General features: G+C 36.2%; 2 protein-coding genes across 8 annotated transcripts in view; one reads left to right on the forward strand and one right to left on the reverse strand.

Moving 5' to 3' along the window:
* The window catches only part of LOC141453470 (uncharacterized), a 337574-nt gene that overhangs the window by 272459 nt on the left and 39768 nt on the right, over nt 1-25347 (forward strand). The window lies entirely within an intron of this gene.
* The window catches only part of LOC141453471 (uncharacterized), a 291215-nt gene that overhangs the window by 263265 nt on the left and 2603 nt on the right, over nt 1-25347 (reverse strand). Inside the window, exon 1 of one of the 4 annotated variants that reach the window (XM_074126769.1) lies at nt 23556-23801. The exons of 2 other annotated variants lie outside the window; for them this stretch is intronic. The gene's annotated coding sequence lies outside the window, so the exon portion shown is untranslated. Of the gene's footprint in view, nt 1-23555; nt 23802-25347 lie in introns of those variants that run through there. One more of the 4 variants, XM_074126776.1, reaches the window with a different exon arrangement.

Genomic DNA, 25347 nt, shown 5'->3' on the forward strand with positions numbered 1-25347 from the left:
TCGTCTCTCACAAATAATTTCTAGTACCAACTTTTGGACATTCGTAATCTCCCAGATCTTATTATTTGTTACGTTTTCTCTTCAGTACTTTCTGGCAGATCTGCGCCAGAAGTCCATTTCGGTAGCTACCAGTTTTTTTTTTCTTGATCTTGCGACCCAACTGACCATGTCTCGCACCCATAGAGCACTATACTCTGCATAAGGGCATCATAAATTATTCTTTTTGGTGCTGTTAAGAATATTTTTGCTCCATAATACTGAGTTTACTCGTAAAAATAGCCTTCCTCGGCAACTTTTCGTAATACATCTTTTTTTTGGAGGATCCGTTCAGTTCTAGTACCGACCCAAGGTATTTAAAATGATCCACATTTCTTGAATTTTTATATCCAATTATTAGGCATCCTCAATCCGTGGGCATATATTCACTTTTTTTGGAAATTCGCCTTGAGCCTCCACTTCTCGTATTCTTCTACCAATCTGGTACACCTTAAGGAGGAATCACCTATATTGTTTATTTATTTACAGAAGAAAGAATTATTCAGGTGGTTTCCTCCATTTAGGTCCATCCAGTGCCTACTTGTTTATTTCCTGGGATAGTTCATCTTTCTCTCCTTGTCAAGCTAGTGAAGAGGAAACAAAGCAGAACCCACAAGCATCCCTCTCCACCCAAACTCAATGTATCGTTGGGTACAAATTGTTGTTAGCTTCACTTAAAGTTGGAAGTCTTCCATCCAGAAAGGTTCTTTTCAGTTTCCTCCCAAGACTCTAGGCAACTGAAGTGAAAACTAGGTAATAGCTTTTCTTCTCACCCTTTCGTTCATCGTCAAACTTTGGTGAACAAGATGGAAAATAAATGTTCTCCAATTTTTCCATCAATCACTCGGTGTGGTGATTCATCAATTTACAATATTCCAGTTGGTGGTTTTGTAGAATATATAATATTAGGTATAATCCCTTCTTATTGCTGAGGGTGATCGCAAGGCCCGCTATTCCAGGTCATCTACTGGAAACTCTGGACTACGTAATTATTTGGAATAATATAATAATTATTATATTGAGTACAATTATTATTTTTAACTCCTCTTTTATTCTACCTCCCATTTAGATATTTATACTTTTTTGTTTTTTATTTATATTTTTTATTATTAAAATGGAGAATAATAAAAATATTATATTCAAATTTATCTCATTAAAATGCAAACTACAGGTACTTAAGGTTTGAACAAAACCTGGGCTAAATTAGCATAATGTATACATAATATACACTTTTACTTCTCAACTTACATTTAATAAAAGTTTATACATTTTTTTTCACCATTCTCTGCACCTAAATATTTTCCTTAAAGGATGGTATATTTTAAAAATAGAACCATGAATCGATTTCATAGCGAAGTGGAATTGAAAAAATTTTGTGTAGCTTCTTTTTATAATTTAAAGTTAACTTCTTTCTTTCTTCCTTGGCGCTACCGTCCTGTAAGGACCATGGCCTCCTCAATCAAGGCTCTTCGCTGAGCTCTATCAAGAGCCTTTAATCGCGATCTTCGCACACCCATTTTCTTTAAATCCTCTTCGACGTCATCAAGCCATCTCAGTCTTGGCTCTACCTCTTCTTCTGACTCCTCCGGGGCCTTCTGTATAAAAGGCGTTTAGGGATTCTTCTATCCACCATCCTCTCCTCAAGGCCTAACCTTCTCAACCGATGTCTGCTTCTCCACAGAGAGTTTGCAGAGTTCCAAGTTAGTGCGGATTCTCCAGCTACCTCCCTCGTTTACAGGACATATCTCTTCCTCAATACTTTCCTTTCCCCATACTCTCAAGGCTGTCTGGCTCTCTTGGGTCCTGAACCCAGCATTCGCTTCCATAAACCACTACCAGTCTTATCAGGGGTCTTCTATATGAGTAGTTATGCATTTCTAGAAAGGGTTCTGAACCATAATATTTTCTTTAATTCGAACAGGCACCTGTTCCCTCGTCTCTAGGTCCACAAATGTTTCATTTCTAGACCAGAGGATCCTAAATATTTAAAAAACGCTAAAGTTAACATTCTCCTGTTCATTCTCTTTGGTGTCTGAATCATAGTTTCAATAGGGTGAAAAATTAATGCTAGTTTCAGGTCATTATAAACTTTATTCTGACGAGCTTTCGACCTAGGGACTAGGTCATCTTCAGGGCTAATTTGCAATATACTGTTTTACATCATTAGAGGGTTGGTATGTCTTCTGACTTAGCCCTGAAGATGACCTAGTCCCTAGGTCGAAAGCTTGGCAGAATAAAGTTTATAATGACTGAAACTGACATAAATTTTTCATCCTATTAATATTCTCCATTTTATTTATTATACTACGAATTTCTAAGTTCTAACTGAGCTTTTATTTCATTTTTGCTTACATTATGTGATTATTAAAACTGTTCATTACTCTGAAATGTTCCTTTAGAGGTGCTAATTTATTTTTAGAAGTTTAGAGGTAATGTAAAAAAAAAAAATCTTAAAGAAAAGGGAAAATCTCTTTTTTGAAAATAGTATTTTTTATTGACAGTTTTCTTTAAAAATAGGTGGGCATCTACATTGCCTTAAAATGGCACTTTGAATAGGAGCCCTAATTCACTGGCTTTTCCCACAGGGGCCTCCATCAAATTTCTCTGGAAAAACGTATTTATTAAAAGCTGCAAAATCTACAAGTATTTTCCAGATATGTAATGAAAATTGTTCGAGCTATTTTCCGAGCAAAACGTAAAAGAATTTCCTGCAGCAAAGTAAGGTGATCTTCGGTGGTGATTCGATTAAAGGAGCTTGTCTACTGACGTTCTGTCTAGATCTCCAATTTTAATAACGGCCAGCAAGTTTCCACTCGTTACTAGCCAGCCACTAACCATCCTGCTATACCCAATCAAACGATTTCAAAATTTTTTCCTCAAAATCTACTATTGATACTGAGCGTTCAAAGCTAAAAATAGATCCTAGAATAAGCAAACGGTAGAAGTAAATTTGGAGAGTACAAAAGAGAAATTCTTGGCATTGTTTAAAGTTGCTTGATTTTTCCGTTCGCTTTTTTGTTCACAGAGTCTCTCACAGACCAGTTTTGTGTTTGTAGATTATCATTCTGTATGTGTATGTGTGTACCCAATTTAGGGTGCAATGTGTAAATGTCTTGTAGAACATACCCAGAGCCCTTTGCCCTGTTCTACTTTTTCGTTTTCTTTTTCGCTTCTTCACTGTTTAGTAAAGAGTCTTTTATCCTGCCATGTTCTAGTTTTATCCTTCAAGTATTCCTTTTCTTTTGCCGGTTCTGCTCCTTTTTTTCCCCTTATTCCTTATTATTCCTTGCTCACATAGACTAGCTTCCAACTTTGCCACTTCTCCCACACAAACTATCCTTCTACTCTTTTATGTATTTATTCCAGATAGGATGCTAAGGGTCCCATATTTTTTTTATGTATATAATTTTCCAAATATTTTTGTACACAGCTTGTTAAGATTTATGATTGTTGTTATATTCAGCTTCAGTCTCCTCCAATTCTCTTGTACTTCAACAACTTTCTCCCCCAATTACCAAACAAACCAGTATTGCACAATAAGTCTTCTATAACACCACTCACTACAATTATCACAAACCTTCTAAGCACTCATTTTCTAGGACCTGTATACATAATGCACAGGTGCCATTATAGCCGAACGGTTAGAGGCGTGGCCTGCAAAGCTAAGAAGTATTGTGGTACTGGGTTCGATCCTCGGTCTTGGCCTTGAATTTTAATTAATGTTTAATAAGAGAACTTTAAAGTACGTTTGCTAGTCACTTCTATCCAATTTCATGTTTTTAATTGAGCAAATCGGCACTCAAATGGAAGGAGCACAATGTAGAGGTCGAGGTGCAGAGTTCATCAATAAATCAATAAATAAACTGTTAATTAAGGAATCATTGGAATTAAACAATGATTTCAATAAATTAATATTAAATTAATTAATTATAAAAACAAAAGTGGTAAGAATTCGAGAAGATTTTATCATTAATAATTAAAACATAGAATTTACACCTGATTGGATACCGTTTAATTAAAATTTGATCAGTGATTAGGTGGTGTAGAGATTAATAGCGAAGATATAGCCAACACAGAGGCAGTGAATCTGCAAACAGAGATAAAGCCACCACTACATGTTGTACTACAAGCGATGAATCACAACTTAATGAAGACATCAAGATCACAGCATCCCCCTAATAAACATCCTGCAAATTAAACTCACTTCAACATCCCTCAAATTCACATTAAATCATGTCCATATTCTATGAGACTCGTATTAAACTAAAATTAACGTGACAATTGTTTAAAAATGGATTTTTAAACCGTTAGAGGAAATTTAGGAAAAGTATTTTTTAGAGAAAAATTTCGATGTATGGCTCAAAAAAAGAAAAATCCCTGGACTCATGTTTCTGCCAAAGGATTGGTCAAGACATTAAACGTTCCAGGCCACTCAATCGGATGTACCTTTTTACTGAATATTCAGGTTATTGCATTTAATAAATAAAAGTACCTAATTTTCATGAAAATTTGGTCCTTTATTGTTTTTAGGCAGATTCCAAGGAAGGGGGTTTTCAAAGCTTTTGCATCTAAATGATCGTATACACCCAGAGCTTAATTTTGAACAGAATTATTCCGAAAGAGCTGGAAGAAGTTGTTATATACAGCCTTATGCCAACAACTCCTATTTAGTCGTTCCTATTCAACAATGCAAATACTCTCCCTTTGCAGAGTTTGTGGCTAATGATGTCAAGGTCAACAGAGCCTACTGTCGCTGCAAGAAGACACTGCAGGCAGCCGCTTTCCGAAGTATGCTACACTATTGTTACTCACTAAATCCAAAGAGCTACGGCTTACGGAATGTGGAAGAATTCAACCATCCTCTGGCAAACAAGAAGCGCAGGTATGAACCTGTCTTCAGATCTTCTTCTGTCTCTTTGTCAGCGTTCAGGGGAGCGTAGAATGTTCATTATTTTAATGTTGATCCTTCCATTATTGGTTCAAGAAGTACGCCACGACGTGGAAGTGTCCACGCCTCGGATCCCATACAGTATTAGGCTTTCTACGAGGGAAGTGTAGATTTTATGCTTTTGTAAGAAGGCTCAAAGAGCGGTTCCAGATTACGTAATGAAGCATCCGCCTCGCTGCTCTTCCCTTTATCACCTTAGCCTTCAAGTTCTCGGAACACTTACCATCTTTACTCAGAAAGGATCCAAGATACTTTACACTAGAGCTAACCTTAATGTTCTCTAACAACAAACTAGGTATATGTGGTTGGCCTATCACAAGATATTCACATTTATCTATATTTATTTCTAGGCCCCCTCGTTTCAGCCATTCTTCAGCTTGCTAGTCATACAGCTGGCATCCTCCTCGTGTTGCGCGACAATGACCAAGTCATCCGCGTAGTCCAAAGAATAGATCGTGGTTTCTTCATCCAACGGGACTCCCATTCTTACATATTTTCTCGTCCAGTTTTCTAAAGCCACCTGCATATAAACACTGGAGCTAAACAGCATCCTTGCTTGAGGCCTTTCCTTGTTTCGGAAGCAGGTTGACCACCCCACCCTCTGCAAATGTTTTAAATTACAAAATTTGTACTCAATTTAAATTTTGAGTTAGTGAGAACGCTGTTTCGTACTGAACCATTAAATTGCTAATTAACCTATTTGCAAGATCATTGATAACGACTAAACTTTCAGTCTCCTAAAGCCGTGAAATTGGGCCATTAAATAGTCAGCTGAGGGCTGGTAATTGAATAGTTACTCGGACAGGTGAACAAGGTTGGTAGGAGAGGGCAAAACCTAAGTAAATAAGTATTGATTTCAGCGCTGCTAATACTATTATATCATTGGGTGTAGGTAGGCTCCTAGAGCCCTTCAACTAGGCAAGAATGGGTCTTTACTGTATACGGGGAAAAAATTATCTTTCAATTATTGATATAGATTTCATAGTTTCTACGTCAATACTTTTCGGTTAATGCGTTAGTTTAAAAGAATATCTATTGGGAGAATTTTGTTTGGAAGTTATGAAACTATAACTTAAAATTGTGTAACTTAACTATTATCGTAAAGTTATACTGGTTCAATTTAGTCGAGAAAATTAACAACAATCCCATCAAGAAACTATTCCCTAAATTTTGGATCCTTAAAATTTAAGGAATCCGACGTAAACCGTTTTTAGCTGGACCTGATTGGTTGGTACTTTCTTTCCTGTAGTAAAAAAGTCTTCCAGATGCTTGAAATAACTATAATATGTTGACGTAGGATTTTTTAGCCTCGTCTCTAAAAGCGCTGGAGACTAACATGGTTTGATTATGGACTGACATTATTTCTTCCATCTTATTGATGGTAAAAAGAGTCGTGAAGAGAATTCCACAAATTAGTTTGGTCCCTCAATACTTTATTTTTCCCCACAAAGCAGAACCTTTACCAATAAAATGCCCTTTTAAGCCCATAAAGTGGACCCTACCATAATCTGCCGCTTATCTGACCTTCAGTGCTGGCCTCAAGCGCCTATTTGTCCCACTACGTTTTTTCTTCTCTTGGACAACTTCTTTGAGTAGAATAACCCTTCACTTGATCTTGATGCTGTACACAATGGTGGCTGAAGGTCGTAAACTATAGTAGTGAACTTATGGCTTCGATAACAAAAAACCTTTAAGTACGCTTATTTTTCTCTTGTTGAGAAATGCCTTCTTATTTATTTTTTGAAACTCAAAGTTGTAGACGGATCGATTTTTATTTACCTTGCTTCGCAATAGATTTGTTTTTCTTCGACTTTATTTGATATTTACAATCTGTTCTATAAAAAAATAAGTAAATGGTAAAAGTTATTGCCTGGGAATCACCAAGAGTGCATTTCGTGTGGCACTCAGAGACTGGATCTGGAGAGTACATGAAAAGAACTTGGTGAAGTGTCCTGGGGTCAATACCACAGCAATACTATGATTTCTTGGTTGTGTAAACAAAGAGCCAAAGTGAATCTTGTGCTTGGGCAGAAATCCTGATTACTCTGATCAAGGGGTATGGTAGTTTCAGATAGCAGTTCTGTACAAGTTGGGGGCTAACTAGCTCGGAACCGTTGTGCAGATTGTGTATCAGGAAGAGGAGGAAACGGCCTCTTACTTTTAGTACGATTGCGTAGCAGTAGAGCGGTTGCGCTATGAAACCTTTGGCTCTTTCATACCAAAGGAGATAGTAGCGCAAAAAGAACTAGTAGGGAAAGTCCTCAACCACTTTAGTAGGGGATGTTTCGCCTACTAGATTCAAAAAGGAGAAGGCACAATAAGCCTTTCTTGGCTGCGGTGCCGTGGGGCAAAGTTCCCGTTCCGCTATTTTAATCCTTAATCCTTAAAATGATAAAAGTAATCGCCTATTTTTTCAAGCGGGCCTTACGTCTCTCTACCAATTAGGACGGAAAAGGGAAGCACATACTTTACTATTAACATGAATAAATAAAAAGTAGTTAGATGTGGGATTCGAACTGGGGATCTCCAACTTACAAAGTCACGCTTCATGACCACTAGACCAACACCAAAAAAAGCGTCGAGAGAAGCAGGTTGTAAATAGAAGAGATAGGATTTAAAGTCAGTCTATCAGTTTATTAACAACTTCAGTAAAGAACTGCTGCTATATTCTGTAAGAAGTTAAAGAGGTTGTTGGCTGGCTGTCCGGGTAGGACAAATAGCCGTAGATAAGCCAGGATGATTATGGAATGGCTAACCTCTAGGCAGTACTACAAGAAAATAGAGGCAGTTAGAAAGATTAAGAATTAAAGAAGCAGAAGAGGAGTTAACCGGATATGGGTTGCGCTATGTAGAGATTATCAGAACAGGAACTGTGAAATAATGGCTGGTCACCGGAAGGGCTAAAGTATGGCATAAATATTTGAAAAAAAACAGGTGCGAACACTCGCAAGACTATCTCTTTGTCTAATTGTGGTTCGTTCTAACGTAAAAATTACATTGTACAGTTTGTGAAATTGTACATTGCACCGAAATGGTACTAGAAGCCAGCATCTATTGTTTCATAAACTTCGTCTTCGTATATTTCATTCATTTAGATCGATAACTGTTATTCTAATAATTTTGTGGGTTTTTTATCGAGAATTCTGAGAACGAATTGTGATTTCAGGGTATCGTTCAGTTTCTACGCTGTTCTTAATATTAGAAAGAATTATGTTTTAAAATTCGGTGTTCCAATAAGACAGTACTTCGAGGATAGTCTTAAGAAAAATTTAATGTCAGGGGGGGTTCACACCCGATTTTACGAATCAATGTCGGAAATCATTAATTAGGCCTCAAATATATTGGGGCAAACTCCCCTCTCAAAGCGTGCAAAGCGTCAAGATCTCCGAAAACGCGTATCTGGATAAAATTTCCAATCGAATTACTAATTCGATAATTTGAAACGATTACAAAACTTCATCTTAGTACGTGTAAGATCAGGATGGCACTTTAATGTTGCGTAGTGGAGCCCTAACTCATTCTTTCCGCAAAATTATTTCAAAATCCGGCTAATTTTACTGAGTTAATGAACATTTTTAGACGGAGCCTCATTAAAGTTGGGGAGCTAACTCCTCTTTGATTAGAAGCAAAACAACGCGATCCCCCCCCCCAAATGGATCTATTTTAAATTCCAAATCGAATTATACCTTGAAAATCGATTCACACGTTTTGGTGCTAAAAAAGGTGTCAGGAACAAAAGGAATTTTGGTAAATGCAGTTTTTTTACAATTTCAGTCAATTATTTCTCGAAATCTGTTAGATTTGGGTTGTTGCAAAAAATTACAGTTATAAAGGAGGATTTGCCCTATATTTTAAAGGAAATTTGGGAATTTTATCTTTTGTAGAAAACGAGGAAAACCTTTTCAAAATTGGGTGCTTTTTCAACATTACTTTTATCGTGGTGTTTTTGAAGATCAATTCTTATACAGGTGCCCTACCGGACAGTTTCAATTATGAAAACCTTCCTTTTTTGAACATAATTTGAAATGAACCCTTCAATTTAAGAAATGAAATAACAAATTGTTGACGTCAGCACTAAAGTAGGCACCTTGATCTTAACTTTTTTTTAAGAGGATATTAAAATTATTTCCGCTTTTATAACTTCCTCTACAAGTTGACATAACGAGGAGGAAGAACAAGTTCGATTGGACTGTTTAGTGTAGTTTAATAAAATGGAGTACCGCCAGAGAGTGAGATAGAGCGATGGTGAGGAGGTGAGAGAGAAAGATGATTTATTGATTATCAAGTTCATTACGTACTTGTAACAGCGGAAGGTAAAAGAACAGTTTATGTAGAAAAGTCATGAACTCGTGATGAGCGGAAGGGGAAAGCTTTCTATTATTGTTTTGCTTCCGTTTATTATTGTTCAAATATCACGAGCCAAGCATTTGTCATTTCCGGAATACAATTTATATTTAAGATTTATTGTGTTTATGTGATTACATTGCTTCCTTAAATGTTTTCATTTTCATTGTTAATACGCTGTTACTTTAAAGTATTAAACAGAAAAAAAGCATTGCATCGCTGTCCGATTTTTTCAATGATCTAATTAGTGATTTCAATTGGCAGAAAAATGCCAATTGCAGAAGGACGACCAAGGTAATACCGGTTTTTGGCTAAAAGATACTTAGAAATTGGAACCTCCACTATGTTTGGAATCGCCAGAAGACTACTTTTTGCCCTGTAAACGTAATTTAATAGTGAAAAGATTGTCGATACTCATGTAGCTGGAGTACGATTCCAAATCGTGCATTCCAGCTTCATCATGATGGAATTGGAAATCCTTGAAGAACCTAACCTAAGAGATTTTGCCCAATATCTGCTGATGGGATCGCTCGGATAAACGTTTTCTGTTAGATTAGGGATGTCACTGCCAATAGTTCATCTTAGTATGGTGTTCTTTACTCCCATTACGGTTGCCACAACTTCATTAGACGACAGCTTCAAGGGAAGGTTTTAGTTGGGTGAAATAGTTAGAAAACAAATTTCAAAAGTTAGGGGAAATAAATGATCAAATATGGACGATGAGAAGATTTATGGTAAAACAGGCAATTTTTGGGTTGACCATTCGATGGTATATGGGAAGACAGGTGAAGGACTTCATCTGGAAGGCCTATTCGCCAAGGCTGACTGCAGAATTAATCCGTCAACGCCGCGTGGGGCTATAATAATAATTGTAGGCCTTTTGCAGGCTCAGAAAACACATGCATCGCATGGGCACCTGGTGGATGATAGCCTTTGTAGGTTCTGTCAGGAAGAAAGAGGAAACAGCACTGCACGATGTTGTGTCAGTGTGAAGGGCTTGTCCGGCTTCTCGGGGAAGAAAAACCAAGGTCTGGTAGCTTTACCAAGGAGCAGATCTCCAGAATTAAGAGTATGATCAAAAGGACGGGTCTCTGGAGGGCGAGCTCTAGAGTTGGGGGAGCCACAATAGATCCAAAGGGGTCGCAGTGGCATAGGCCTTGGGCTGTCCCATTAGAATCTTACGGGGTGCCACAGGAATAGCTATTATGGTGAGTCTTTCTTTTGTATTTGGATTCTGGCAATTTGATTTCCTTTTCTTTAATTGTTTATTTTGAGAAGAGAGAAATGGGCATCAAAATGAATGTCAGCGCATGGCCAATTAGATCTAGTGCGCTACTACGGCATCCAAATTAGCGTTGGTTAGAAATCAAGTTAGTTTATCTAGCTGTAAAACTAAGCTCACTGACTGTGAAAATGATGTTCAGTTAAGAAAATTGGGAAACCCCTCCCCATTATACAAACATTAGAATGAGATTGAAAAGCAACGATGTAGTAAAAAGCGAAGGCAAGCAAGCAAGAAACTTAACCTAAGACTCAACATCTAATAGAGTGAAGTCAGAATGGATTTTGGTTGAGCGCTGCCAACCATCCACCCAGCCTTGCCTCGTCCATACTATACCCTTACCTACAATGTATATAGCCCACCCAACAGTGCGAGAACTAGAAGGTTGCCATGGAAACTGGAGCAGTAATGCTAGGTGACGTCATCGGCTTGCAATCTACTCTCTCTCTCTATCTCTAATTCTACCTCTCTCTCTACAGACGACTCTACTTTGTGTGCGGCGCTGTTAAAGGTTCCGAATGCCTTGTTTGTTTTTTGCCTAATTCGTAGCTAATTATTGTGCAGTTTCTGCACAAAACTCACTACTGCCACCATTCATCAGCTGGTAATTATGTAACTATTTCCTCTTCGTTGGAAAAACAAATGGATATCCCCATAGATTTTAGAGAAAATTAAGAATACATCTTTCTCTCTTAAAACTGCTCCAATAGTAAACTGTAAACAATAATACTGATGGTCATTAAAAGAGGGAAAATTAATGTATCTTCACGCCCAGATTACAGCTTCCCTTCTGCTGTATCTTTATTCCATTGTTTTACAGTTTCTCATAAACTATATCTCTTTAACCAATAAAAATTCTCGTTATAATAAACTCGGTATGATTGGATGACCAATAAATAGAATAATTACTTCATCATGATTACCATCTTTTAAGGTGAAATAGTTTTTTTCTTCCATCACTAAATATTGGGACCATTATTACCACTAAATTTAATAAAGGAAGTTCTAATTTTAATCACTACTTAATGACGCAACAATTGCAAGTTGCACTTAATTAGTAAAAGTTTTCTTATTTATAAAAATCACGTAAACAAAATAATTTAATATTATAAATAACTTCAATTTTAAATTATAAGTTAGCCAATCAATGCCTTTTAAATATTACATGAAATTTCATATACCGCTGTGTTGTAACCTATGCAGAAGGAAACCTTACATGTTGGCCTTAACATCCAGGGTGCGGTGACTAATTTAATAGGATATTTTTCTTAAAATACTTCTAAAATTAGATCAATAGATAATAAAATCAAATAATAGATAATTTACTTAAAATTTACTAATATAATAGTAGCCACTAGTCAACAGCAAGATTACCTACGTAGTTGTTATGGAAACAGTTTTAGGTGTAACTAAACATTAATATGGGGGAAAAATTAATTAAAATTAGCTATTTTAATTATTTTCTTAAGTAAAAAGTCTAGCTAGATGTTGATCATACTGGATTCCTAAAGGCGCCACGATAGCTGAGCGGTTAGAGGCTAGAGATCAGCCATGAATGTACAGAACAAGCTGACTCTATACAAGACACTACAAAGACCAATCTAGACCTACGGAGCTGAGCTGTGGGACTCTGCGAAACCATCCAGCATCCAAAGAATCCAATCCTTTCAATCGTCCTTCGGCATATCGTTAACGCTATGCCAATTTCACCCTCCACACAGACCTCAATATCCATTTTGTCAATCACCTAGTCCCCATTCTCGACTTTCTTAATTTCCATAATAGCCTAACCATATATCCTAATCCCAATAGCACAAGCCTTATCCACACAACAATCCATCCTGACTGTACTCCACGACGTTGGCCCCGCGACCTTTTATCACATTTCTAACCTTCCATACAACCTCCAGAGAGTTCTAGCATTGGGTGGCCCCTCTCAACATGCTTCCCCTCGATTGTGGCGCTGGATCCACCAGGATTCAGGAAATAATCTGTGATTAACTTGGATATAGACTACTTTACATGTTGTAAATCATACAGGTTGTAAATAAATAATAATAATATTTTGCCGTCAGTATTATATAAAATGACAATAGCCTGATAACTCAAATTTGAAGTTCCAATTAACTCACTTCCGTCAAAATTACGCCCTGACAGGGCAAAATTTCGTCCTATTGTGTAAGCAATGCGTTTTTTCCTAACGGGAATTACAATTTTTTAGCCGTTTGTAAATGTAGGAGCCAAGATATTTCAAATTTGAGGACAGAATTATCAGTATTTAGCTAAACTATTTGAGCAGCCGTGGATAGATTGTCTCGTTAAAAGTAGATCATTAAAGTTACAAACCTAGGGCAATCTCATTCACTTGCCCTTTGACCTTTCGGCTATCTTTCATTCAGTTAATTGAATCCCCCAAATAATATCATTATTGTCTTCAATTACTTTGACGTTCCACCCACCATGAGTGCTTAGTGAATCTCTATTAACTCAATTTTTTAGCATTCATCTATTCCCTAAGAACATAATCGTAGTAAATACAATCACTATGGCTGTGTCCTCTAATTTAATCATAACAAAGTCAAGATAATGACCCTATAATCCGTGGCAGACAGAAAGAGGAGATGGTGATTGTATTTTAAATGAGAAAAAAAAAAGGCATGTTCAAACTTGAAGGCATCAGTGCCTCATTAATCGTGCTTAAGTTATCTGGAAATATAAACCCCCCAATTGACGTTACAATATAAATTTAAACTATATTTGCAAATATAATCTCGGTGATAATTGAGTTAAATGTTTTTATGAGAATTTACGTCTCATACGTAACATACATGTTTATGCGTAGTTGAATTTCGCAAAATAACTGAACAGTTTGTGTACTTAGTTGAATTTAATGGCGCCGGAGGAAATGCCTATTTACCCAAACCGTGGAATTTGTTCATAAATAATTACGTAGTAGCTCGAGTAGTTTGACGTCATCATACTTAATCATTCATCCGCTACGACCTTAACTCGTAACTCCCCTTAGTTTTTTTGTTTGCAGTCCATTTTCTCAAATTAACTGCCAAAAATTTTGTTAAATAATTATAATAAAAAATGCTCGTAATTATTTACGAACTTTTATGTAAACATGAAACTTTTAATTGTTGATTACATCCGTCGTGGCAAGCATGTTAAAATTGAAACCTTGTCCAGTTTCGCATATATAAGTAAAGACGAATTTTCTTCACCTGATTAAACAACAACTTCTAATGATGGATGAATTTATGTCCGAAACCAGTCAGGGATACAAAAAAAAAAAAAAAAAAATCAATGATATTCTCCAGCACTGCCAACCTAACCAGATTTTCAATGACATTTTTTGGTAACTTCCTTAGTATAATTACGAGGGTCGTTTGAAAAGTCCGTGCAAAAATAAAAACTACTTAATTTTTTTGGGTAAACCTTTTTTATTTTTCAACATAGTCTCCTTTTAGGCTTATACACTTCGTCCAACGCTGCTCTAGTTTGTTGATCCCTTCCGCCAGCCATTTCTTCATATTGGGGAACAAATAGTAGTCCGAGGGAGCCAAGTCTGGAGAATAGGGGGGATGTGAAACGAGTTGGAACCCTATTTCCATTAATTTTTAATTTTAATGAAGAAAAAGGACTTTTTTGTGGGCCAATCGTGGGCGTTTTTCTTGCAGCTCGGTTTTCAAACGGTCCAATAACGATGAATAATATGCACCTGTAATAGTTTTACCCTTTTCCAGATAGTCGATGAGGATTATTCCTTGCGAATCCCAAAAGACAGTCGCCATAATCTTTCCGGCCGATGGAACGGTCTTCGCCTTTTTTGGCGCAGATTCCCCCTTGGTAACCCATTGTTTAGATTGTTCTTTGGTCTCAGGAGTGTAGTGATGTATCCATTTTCATCCACAGTGACGAAACGACGCTTAAAGTCCTGCGGATTCTTCTGGAACAGCTGCAAACCGTTCTTGCAACACTTCACACGATTTCGTTTTTGGTCAAGCGTGAGCAATCGCGGCACCCATCTTGCGGATAGCTTTGTCATGTCCAAATGTTGATGAAATTTTATGTACCCGTTCATTCGAGATGCTCACAGCACTAGCAATCTCACGCACCTTCACTCTTCTGTCATCCATCACCATATCATGGATTTTATCAATGATTTCTGGAGTAGTAACCTCAACAGGGCGTCCAGAACGTTCAGCGTCACTTGTGCCCATATGGCCTCTCCGAAAATTTTGAAACCACTTATAAACTGTTCTAATCGAAGGTGCAGAGTCACCATAATGTTTATCAAGCTTCTCTTTAGTCTCCTGAGGCGTTTTGCCTTTCATAAAGTAGTGTTTAATCAACACACGAAATTCTTTTTCGTCCATTTTTTGAAAATCACTCGACTTCCTCGATTCAAACGAATGCCAAACACAAAGAAATAGACCGATCTGGCTGAAACTTGGTGTGTGTTATTCCAAGAGTTGCTACTAACTAAACATAACCTCGATACGCGCCAGTGGTGCTATCTCTCTGACTTTGCACGGACTTTTCAAACGACCCTCGTATGTACACAGGAAGTTAACGAGAGACGCGTAATATAAACTTACCAGCTACGCTTTTCTGGCTTACAACATTGGCTATACTTCGTGCAATTTCCGCTTTAGATAATCTCTGGATATTCAATAAAGGTTAAGATTTATTTTAATAAAAATCAGATATGGAGGGGATTAGCCCGAGTGGTTCACCGCAGTGATTCTAAACCTTTTTGTTTTTGTCGCGGCACACTTTCAAAATTTGGCGCTACACTTAACAATAAGATAAGTTTTGTCCTCTCTGCCAATTACAAATGATTTATTTCACTTTTTAATGAATTGCCCGGCCTCATCATCACACAGAGCTAAATATTTAGAAAAACATTTTTCTGCAACCCCAGACTACGATAAATTTATTTCATTATTAAGTTTTTCTATTAATACGTCGGAAGGGAAAATAAAGGATATATACTTGTTTTGTACCGAAAGTTTTAAGTTAAGAAATTCTTTATTATCTTATTGTTATTGGTTTATTATTGTAACTTCAAGAAATCTCCTGTCTCTCTCTTTCTCTTTATTTGTAATTCTGCTTTTTTGCTTGTTTTTCTGTTTTTTGCTTACTTGTTTTAATTCATGTACATAAGTAACATACTACTATTTTGTTAGGTAAAGAAAGTGTTCTAATTTCAATTTATTTTTATTTTTACTTTAATTTTGTATAACTATAACAAAAGTATTATTTTATGTAATTCTCCATATGTAGCCAACTCCCTCTGTATGCCCACCGGCATAAACAGAGTAAATAAATAAATAAATAAGATTAAAAGTATTTTACTTATCCCATAATACACTGTGTAAAATAGTTCCATGTTTATTGAAGGATTAATTACTAGCAGTGGCGTAACTAGATTTTTTAGGTCCACAAGCAAATTCTAACTACGGGGCCCCACCCCTACTAACATTACGTGCATGATTATTTAATAATGTTGCTTTGCAGTTATAATTTAATTTTAAATAATAGAATGTATTCGATATTTAAATACTTCTAAACGATATTTATAAACAAAAAAAAGTTAATTAAATATATTATTTTTCATAATATAAATAGTAAATAAATACATTTTTAAAGGGGCCCCCGGCTTCAGGGGGCCCGAAAGCATTGCTTCCCTGAAGCGCTACGCCACTGATTACAAGTTAATAATAAGAACACTTTTAATGAGAAATTTGAGCTTGATGTTTTTTTGATAATTTCGTGTTTATATTTGGTCGTATAAATGATAATGCTGCTCTCATATCGTCTTCTACATTTAATATATAATTTTCATTGTAGGCATTTCTAAAATTTGGTGGCACACTTCAAAAACTTTCGCGGCGGCACAGTGGTTGAGAATCACTGGGTTAGCGTCTACTGGTTTCCATCGCGGGCAATCCCAAGAACGAATCCAGCTTTGTTTGTTTTTTCTTTTTCCTAGGAGCTTCTTAAGCTTACTATCCCGGGGATGGACGAGTTTCCTGTAAAGAGAGAGAGAGAGCACCGTCCAAGAGATCGGTAGCGTACTGAAACAGCTTCAGATACTAATGTCCAGATTCCAAAATGAAAACTAAATCTAGAGAATCTAAAACGCGTAGAACATCTGCGCATCCTTTTAGAGAAGGTGCAGTATCCTTAAACCTTATGCTGCAATATCATTCCTATTTTTTCAAGCATTCAATTATCGAGATTACTGTAATATTTTCCGTGACAGCAATAATAGCGATAATCGATTAGTAAAATGAACCTCCTGCTCTCACGAATACTTCGATTCGATCTTGAATCTCCATGACCCCCCAACTCTCCACCACCACACAAAAAAGTTGTTTTATAACCTAAATCAAACCCTAAAATCACTAGAATTTTACCCTAAACTAATTACGACCTTGAAAGTGGTCAAATTGCTGTTAGTGGGATAATTTATTTCCTCTTGGTCCATTGGACTAATTGGACTAATGGTGGGGGTGAGGGGGAGTTAGTCGATCCCCGTGTACATCGGCTTGGTTGGGCAAACATTGCCTAGGTTGGCAACAGTGTCGCATTAAACGGAACTCAAATCATTTGACTGATCACAGTCGCGAACTAAGCGCCTGCGCACATATAATTAATCGACTGTGAAATTAATGGTCTTGGCACTAATAAATTTACTGATTTTGAATTGTGATTTTTATATGTAACTTCCTCTAGGAGAAGGGTAATCAATTTGGATGCATTCAATTTTCTTTGTTTTTTTTTTAAATTGATTCTGATTCTGAAATTAATTAATTCTGATTCTGAAATTAATTAATTCTGATTCTGAAATTAATTAATTCTGATTAATCCATTATAATGGTTTTTATTTCGTCTAAGTTAAACAAATTAAGGGAAGGGATTAGCTATGTGGTTAGCATACTGGACTCCCACGCGGAGGTCCCGGGTTCGAATCCAGCAGCTGACCCTTAGATTTTCTCTTCCTAGGAGCTTCTTACAGCTCACTGTCCGGTGATCGACAGTGTTGTCTGTAACGAGAGAACACTGTCCGGAGGCCGGCAGTGCACTGAAAAAAGCTCCGGGCGCCAATAACCTTAGATGTTGACGCGCCTTAAATCATATATTAAGTTAAACAAATTAATTTTTTAATTTTGCAGTTTCGGAAGCTTAACTTCATTTACATAAAGTATTTATACATAATAATCAGGATTTTGGTCAAAATCTTTTGGCTAACGGAAAAGCGATGTTTTTTGTTTTTCACGTTTTTTCACAAAAAGGAAGTTCGAACATTTCCTTTAAAATCGGACCTAAGGAATCACTCCATCCTCGAAATAGAGAGTGATTACCAATAAAACCAACAAACATTTCTTGATTAGATATTGTTTCTAAGGTCATATTTGTGCGGTAGAACAAGAGGTAGGATTAGAGCTAAACAAAAGAATGTTCTGCTAGTATAAACAACATGTTCGAAGGAATCTGCGCTGCAAGAACGTTCTAAGAACTAGAAGAAATACTGCTAGGGAAGGGATTAGCTCTGCGGGGTCAGGGTATTGGATTCCAACGCGGAGGTCCCGGGTTCGAATCCAGCTGCTGACCTTTAGATTTTCTCTTTCTAGGAGCTTCTTTCAGCTCACTGTCCGGTGATGGACAGTGAAAGGGAGAACACTATTTGGAGGCCGGCAGTGCACTGAAAAAAAGCCCCGGGCGCCAATAACCTTAGATGTTGACGCGCCTTAAATCATTTAAAAAAAAATACTTCTTATACCAAAAAAATGAAAAACAAAATACAGCTTTTGCCAAAAATTGCAAGCAAAATTCCTCCAGTAATACGCCCCGTCACAGTAGCAGTGGTAACCAGGCAAAATTATCCAGCAATATTGGTTAACCGGATTAAAGCAGTTTAGCAATTCTAGTTTGTTGGTTGGCATCCGCTTTCCAGATATGTATACTGTTACGTAGATAGAACGGCCTGCATTGTTTCCCTTTGTTCCGTTTCCTTATTATTCCAGCCAGTCTGCAGAGGAAATGGCTTTACAAATTATTAAGATCTTCCATTTCCTGTTTGTTCCTACAAAACAACATGCCAAGCGAGGTCTTAAGTCTAGGTTGTAATCTAATAAACGGCTCTCTTGTTAAATCTTGTTAAGATTGTGTTGTTCATTTTTTTGTGCCAGAGAGTTGCAATTATATTCTCTATCTCTTTTTAAAAAATAATAATCATTTGTTTTTATAAAACTATATTTCTATTGGCCCAATTTTCTGTAAATTGGGACTTCCCTGCGATTGGAACAATTCCAGCTTCTAACTCACACTTAGATTACTTCAAACTATACTTGAAAACTCCGAAATTGTGTAACAGATATATATTTCTTACCAACAGTATTCATAACTTTGATTTCCATTCGTTGTAGCACGTATATTTCTTGTATCCCTGACCGGATTCGGTCTTCCATCCATCAGCAGAGGTATATTAGTGAGTTTGCTGCAGAGATTTCTGCTTTACTTACTTTACCGTCTCGCGCTACACTTGATGTCTCAGTAGTATAAGACAGAAACATAGTTGAAGTAGAATTCTCAAAATCAAAACAAATTAAATCAACTTCTAATGATGAATGTAGATCAGAAATCGGTCAGGTACACAATTAAAATTGGATAAACTCAACGATAAAAAGTTTCATGTTTGCAAAATAGTTTATAAATAATTAGAACTATTTTTTTTGTCAGTATCATTTCAAAAAAAACTTTTTGACAATTAATTTGAGAAAATGTTTATTGTAAGCGCGCATGCGTATTGCATCCCTGAACGTTACCGGACTTACATCCATTATCAGAGTTAGCTTAGTCTGTTAGGTGTAGAATTCTACTTCATACTATGTTTTCGTAACACATATTTAACTGTTCCGCGTTATTAACATTTCGTAAAACCGAACATCATACTGAATTGGCACTTTAGATGGAAATCGGCCCATTTTCTCTTTTCTTAATCGAATTTTCCTGTACAAGTCTTTGATCTACTCATTTCACTATAATTTACAAATGTCCAAACCGGCACAGTGTTAGTGAGAATGTAATGTATTTTTAATTATATAAAGTAATCTCATTTAATGGGAACCCAGAATGGGCTGCTTTATTCTCGATTAGAAATAAAATACTTAAGTAATCGCCTACTTTTTCAGGCGGGGCTTAACATCCAACTACCAATTAGGTGTCGTGGACGAGAGCTCATACTTTAATATAAACAATTTTTTCTAACAAATAAAAAGTAGTCATACGCGGGATTCGAACTGGCGATCTCCCACTCACAAAGCCACTCCTTGACCACTAGACCAACACCCTCCTCCCATCGATTAGAATTATTGGTGCTACGTATAAACAGAGGTAATAGACGTAATACTTCAGAAAGTAGCGCACCTATTTGCGAGGCAGAAACATTTGATTGTAGTTTTTCCCTGGAGAACCGCAGCGCTCTCTCTCTCAGTTGGTATAAATTAGTCTTGTTAAAGTTTCACTGGACATGTGAGTTTGGTTTTGTTTTGCTGGGAGTTGGCACTGTGACAACTATTCTTCAACTGAACCCAAATAGTTGTACGCCCTTCCACCATCAGAGAGTACTTTGTGGCTTGTAGTGGAGTATTTGAGGGAGGTTATGGTTAGTGTTATTTAGGCTTGACCCAGTATAACCTAGCTGTGAAGTTAAGCTTTCTAAAAAAAAAAAAATAGCTGGTTATACTTGTTGGTAGTCCGCCAAACCTTCTAACATCCAACCTATAGAATCCTCCCCAGTACAAAGTCTTTCGCAGAATTGCGAACGCACCTGTGTGCTCTAATCGAACGTTTGATACCCATCAGTGAGCACTAAAATCCCCCATCCAAAAAAATTTTAAATTCTCATTTCCAAAATTTAATTCAAATAAAATTTCCAGATCGACATGTTTGCTTTTCTACTCTCTGAAGCTGGAAAAATCGATTTAGTAAAGTGGCGTTTCCAGTATATGCTAACCACTGAGCTATAATCCCTTTCCTGATCTATGTTATTTCTCGTTTATAAACCACACCATAAATTTTTATGGAAAAAAGTAGATAAATAAAAATGAGAGCTAATACAGGTTTAATAGTTGTTTCCATAAAAAAAAAGAAAAAGTGAAACACTTTAAATAAAAAACTACGGCAACTCAGTTTCGAAACACTTTATGGCGTGGTTGTTTTATATTGAGTAAAAATGTAAAAACGTAATCCCCACGATGAACGAGATAAAAGCGGCTGAATCGAAAAGGCTACAGAAGCTCAATGTTTTTTATTTTAATTTTTAAAGCAACTTTATGTTTGCGGTTATCACTTCTTTTATTTTCTCTCCAAATAATAGTTCTGCCACTAGTTGCGACGGGTTATTATTAAAACAAAAAAGTTACCATTAATATAGGAATTACAGGTTATACAACTTCAAATCAAGTTTAGCACGATGAATAACAGCTTTTGATAAATTGAATGCTATGCCCGATTAGTTTGATTGCACATAAAATGTAATCTAATGTGGCGATGGTTGGCCCATTAACTTGGAATCACCAATTGGTGCAGTAGAATGTATTTTGTAGTAGTTTCACTGCCAGTAATAATTTATTGCCTCTCTTTTTTGGTGTGATAGTGGTGATGGAACAGGGTGTCCATTAAATTTGTGTTGCAAATGTGGGCGACCCATTTTATTGGTAAGTTAAGCCAATAATTTGTAAAAAGTAGACAGCATTTGAAAGGTTTGTCTTTCTTTTTTGTTTTGTTTTAAACCACAGTGTTTTGATTGGATAAAGTAAAGAAAAGTAACCCTATTTTTTCCGCAAAAACCTCCTGAAAATTTACAATCCATCTAAGAATTAAGAGGCGATTGTATCTGAGAGAATCTGTTCAGTCTTGAAAAACAGGGTGCCCTAAAATTGCCTTTTTCAAAATAAAAAACTATGTTGTCCATCCCTTATCCTATTGGTGTTATTACCACTTCGATACAAATTGCGTTCCAGATTTGGTCAACAGTGGTCTATTTAACATTTAGAGTAAAGTAACGCCTATTTTTTCAGGCAGGCTTTAGGTCCAACTACCAAATTAGGTGGCGTGGACGGAGGCGACTAGCAAACATACTTTACTACAAATCCTCTCATATTAACACATTAAATAAAATACAAAGCCTAGCCTAGTACCGCAATACATCTTAGCTTTGCGGGTCTAGCATCTAACCGCCTAACAAACTTTACTACAAAATTCCTCATATTAACACATTAAATAGAATCCAAGGCCTAGACTAGTACCGCAATACATCTAAGCTTTGCGGGTCTAGCCTAGAACCGTTCGGCTATCGTGGCCGAGTTAGATTAAAATACAAACTTAAACAACCAACTATTTAAAAACCAAAAAAATGTTACAAAGAAATCCAAAACTTTGCAAAAACGCCTCGAAGCGCGAAGTTCTAATGTGGGATTCGTTTCCTTTCTCGAGAGACTTTCTAATTTAAGTATTCTTGTTTTGAAGTTATCAGATCTGTAATAAAACTTTTAAGTCAGAAGTAAACGTCGAGAACAACAGTAAGAGATAGTTCAGGGAGTGTTCATACCAGATGATTTTATTTTATTTTATTGGGGTATTTAAGGCGCGTCATCAGAGGTCATTAGCGCCCGGCATCTTTCTTTCAGTCCTCTGCCAGCTACTGGACAGTGTACTCTCTTTATAGACATTCCTAGCATGAGAAAATCTGAAAGAAAGCTGCTGGATTTAAACCAGGATCTCCGCATTGTAATCCACCTTACCACAGAGCATTGTGTTACAACTAATGGGAATTATTCAGCTCCATATAATTCAGAATCTAGTCTGATATAAAACTGATTCAAGAAGTACATTTTATAAAACAAAATTTTTATTATAGTTTTTCTTTCTCTTCACGTTTTTCTTGTTTCTTATTTTTCACTTAATTGACAAATATGATCAAGAAAATATACTCGCCATATTACGGTGACCTAATTTTTCCAGACATTTCTCCAGAGTAGTCATCATTAAAATCAAAATTTACTAGACATCTTTCATGTCATATCTCTGATGTTTACCTTACCTAATTTTAGATATCTTGTGGATGCTAACAATTTATGAAATTAAATAATTGGGGTTAATATTTTATTGATACCTTCTCTTAATTCGAAAAAGTGGTGAGAATATGGGTGACCTAGGTACTGGGAAGTGGGTGACTGTCAGTTTCTGTTTCTCTTCCTAGAGATACTTGGAGGTACCCAAGATGGAATCGAAATCATCTACCTACCGGCCAGAGATACTTCCCTAGTTACCCTCCCAAATACATTAGAGTGTCGACAATGACGTGGCTATTGAAATAGGACAAAGAACTTAAGCAGCCACTAATTGCTAATTTGGACTTTAAAAAAAGCATTTGGAAATCCACCTCTCGTCTACATAAGAAAATTATTGATCCTTAATTCGCCTGGTTAACTTTGGCCAAGGGCACGTAGGGCAAAAAAGGAGACTCCAATGGGCTCAGAAGATATGATGATACATTTTTAAAAGATAAATGTAACCAAATATTTAAAATAAGCACCATCCCTAAGGATCAGATAGGCGACGAGGATGGGAAACGAGAAGAACCTAAAAAAAGGATAATAAAGAACACCTCCCTAGGAACCAAGAGAGGCTCATCAATGGAGTTGTTATACTTGATGATGTTGCATAAATAATGTGGGAAGATCAATTTTTTTATGGATGATTGATATCGAGGAACAGTAATCAGTTATTGAAAGGGTTCTAAATCTCTGCACAACCTATAGTAAATATCATACAGCCCGGCCCTGGAATTCCTTAAGGATGAGGTTGGTTCTCCCTTTCATTTCTCCCTGCCTAACCTAATAACCATATAAAAGCCAACACACTTACCATCACCTCAACAATCATGATTATTGACGAACTGTCCAGAGATACTTATCCCATCTTCGGTGATTGTTAGTTGCATTATTTCAGTTTATTTATTTGTTCTCCTTTTATCACTTTAACTTACGTATTGTTTTAAATTTTAGTATCACCTAAAATATAAGATTCTTAAGGTTACAATTAAACTCTGCGCAAAGTTTACACGGAAGAACGATAGTACTAAAAAGGGTTTTCCGCGGTTTTCACCAAAATGATGCAGGTTATCAAAGCCGTCTTTGGGACGACTAGCGCTCCTAGCATAATCTAACTTCAATTATTATTACCTTACTTTGGGTGGGAATATGCATGTGTGCTGTGTACTAACAATTTCGGCCTTTTCTATCTTCATAATGATTTATTTTACATCATCTCAATCGTAAGTCTTTATTTTGATTTTCATATTTTTATGGTTCTTTTTAATTGATTGTGGCAAGATCTATATTTTGCAGTTAATCATTTCTTATTGCCAGGTTATAGGTTAACTTTATATCGCCTTTTTTTTTTACTTGTTGATTCTGTCTAATTGTAAATGAAGCTTGCATTTAATTGCTTAGACTTCCTGTCGTGGTCGCATGGGCCGAGAAAAAGTAAAGCTTAATTATAAAATTAAGTGATAAAAAAAAAATTTAGTCATCCCAGTGCCCATATTAATTAGCAAAGTTACCGCAGGATCTAGGGACATTAATAGAAATTTAGCCTCCCATCAAGGTAGCCAGGGTAGTAATTGTATTTTGTATTTCTAAAAAGAGCAATTTAAAACCAAAAGTGCCTTTTTTAAAGTAAATTATTTTGTTGTATGAAATTATAGCATAATATTACTTATCTTTACAACAAAGAAAAACAGTTCATTTGTTTGAGGAAATTTTTATTAATTACAAACTGTGAGTTTACTTCATTCTAATGCATGGTCTTATTTTTAGCAAGGCATAAATCGTGGGGCTTATCAGACAGTAGTTTTTATGGAGTAGTCTTGCTTGCAATAGAAGTTACAAGAAGCTTGAAATTTTACTTTTAAGAGAGTTTAAATCTGATTGCTGCTTCTTCCACCAAGTACAGGAGAAAGAAAAGGTAAATGCTGGCTATGATTTTGTTAAGTTATAACTGTGCTATAAAGATAAGCATTCTTAATTTATGGAATAGATTAGATAGACTTTCAAGTAACCACCTAAAGTTGCACTTAAATCAGTAAACAAGTATTATTAGGAAAAGAATTAAGCACATTGTTACTAAGTTTAGGAGCGTCAGTTCACAGTTGTTTAGTTTCCTTTCGTACTTCTTATCTGTATTCCGTGCTGTTGGTTGACATTCTTGGTAAACAAAGAACATCTCAAATCAAAATTTAATTGGATCTATGAAATCTTCATAGAGATATTAATGGAAATTTTAAACAACTTCAATTTAAGTCCTGAAGGAAATTTCGCTTCTTTGAGGCATATCTTTTTTAGTACGTACTGGACAGTCTCTTCAGCATAGAAAAAGGAGATCCTGCATTGTAATCATGAATCGCTTTTTTAGTTGAAAATTAATTTGGTGGGTTTACATTGAGGCTTACATAGAATTAAATTTATGTTGCTCATTGTTGCAGTTTGGTATATAAGTAATATTAACTAAAGTAATTGCCTATTTTTTTCAGGCGAGAGCGTTCTCCTTCCAAATTAGGTGCCGAGAACGTTAAGCTCATATTTTACTATTAACATTTTTCTAATAAATCAAAAGTGGCTTCACGCAAAATTCAGATACCATGATAGCCGATTGGTTG

Source organism: Rhodnius prolixus, unplaced genomic scaffold (genome assembly GCF_049639745.1).
Source record: "Rhodnius prolixus isolate KJV_2025 unplaced genomic scaffold, Rpr scaffold_3, whole genome shotgun sequence".
NCBI classification, from domain to species: domain Eukaryota; kingdom Metazoa; phylum Arthropoda; class Insecta; order Hemiptera; family Reduviidae; genus Rhodnius; species Rhodnius prolixus.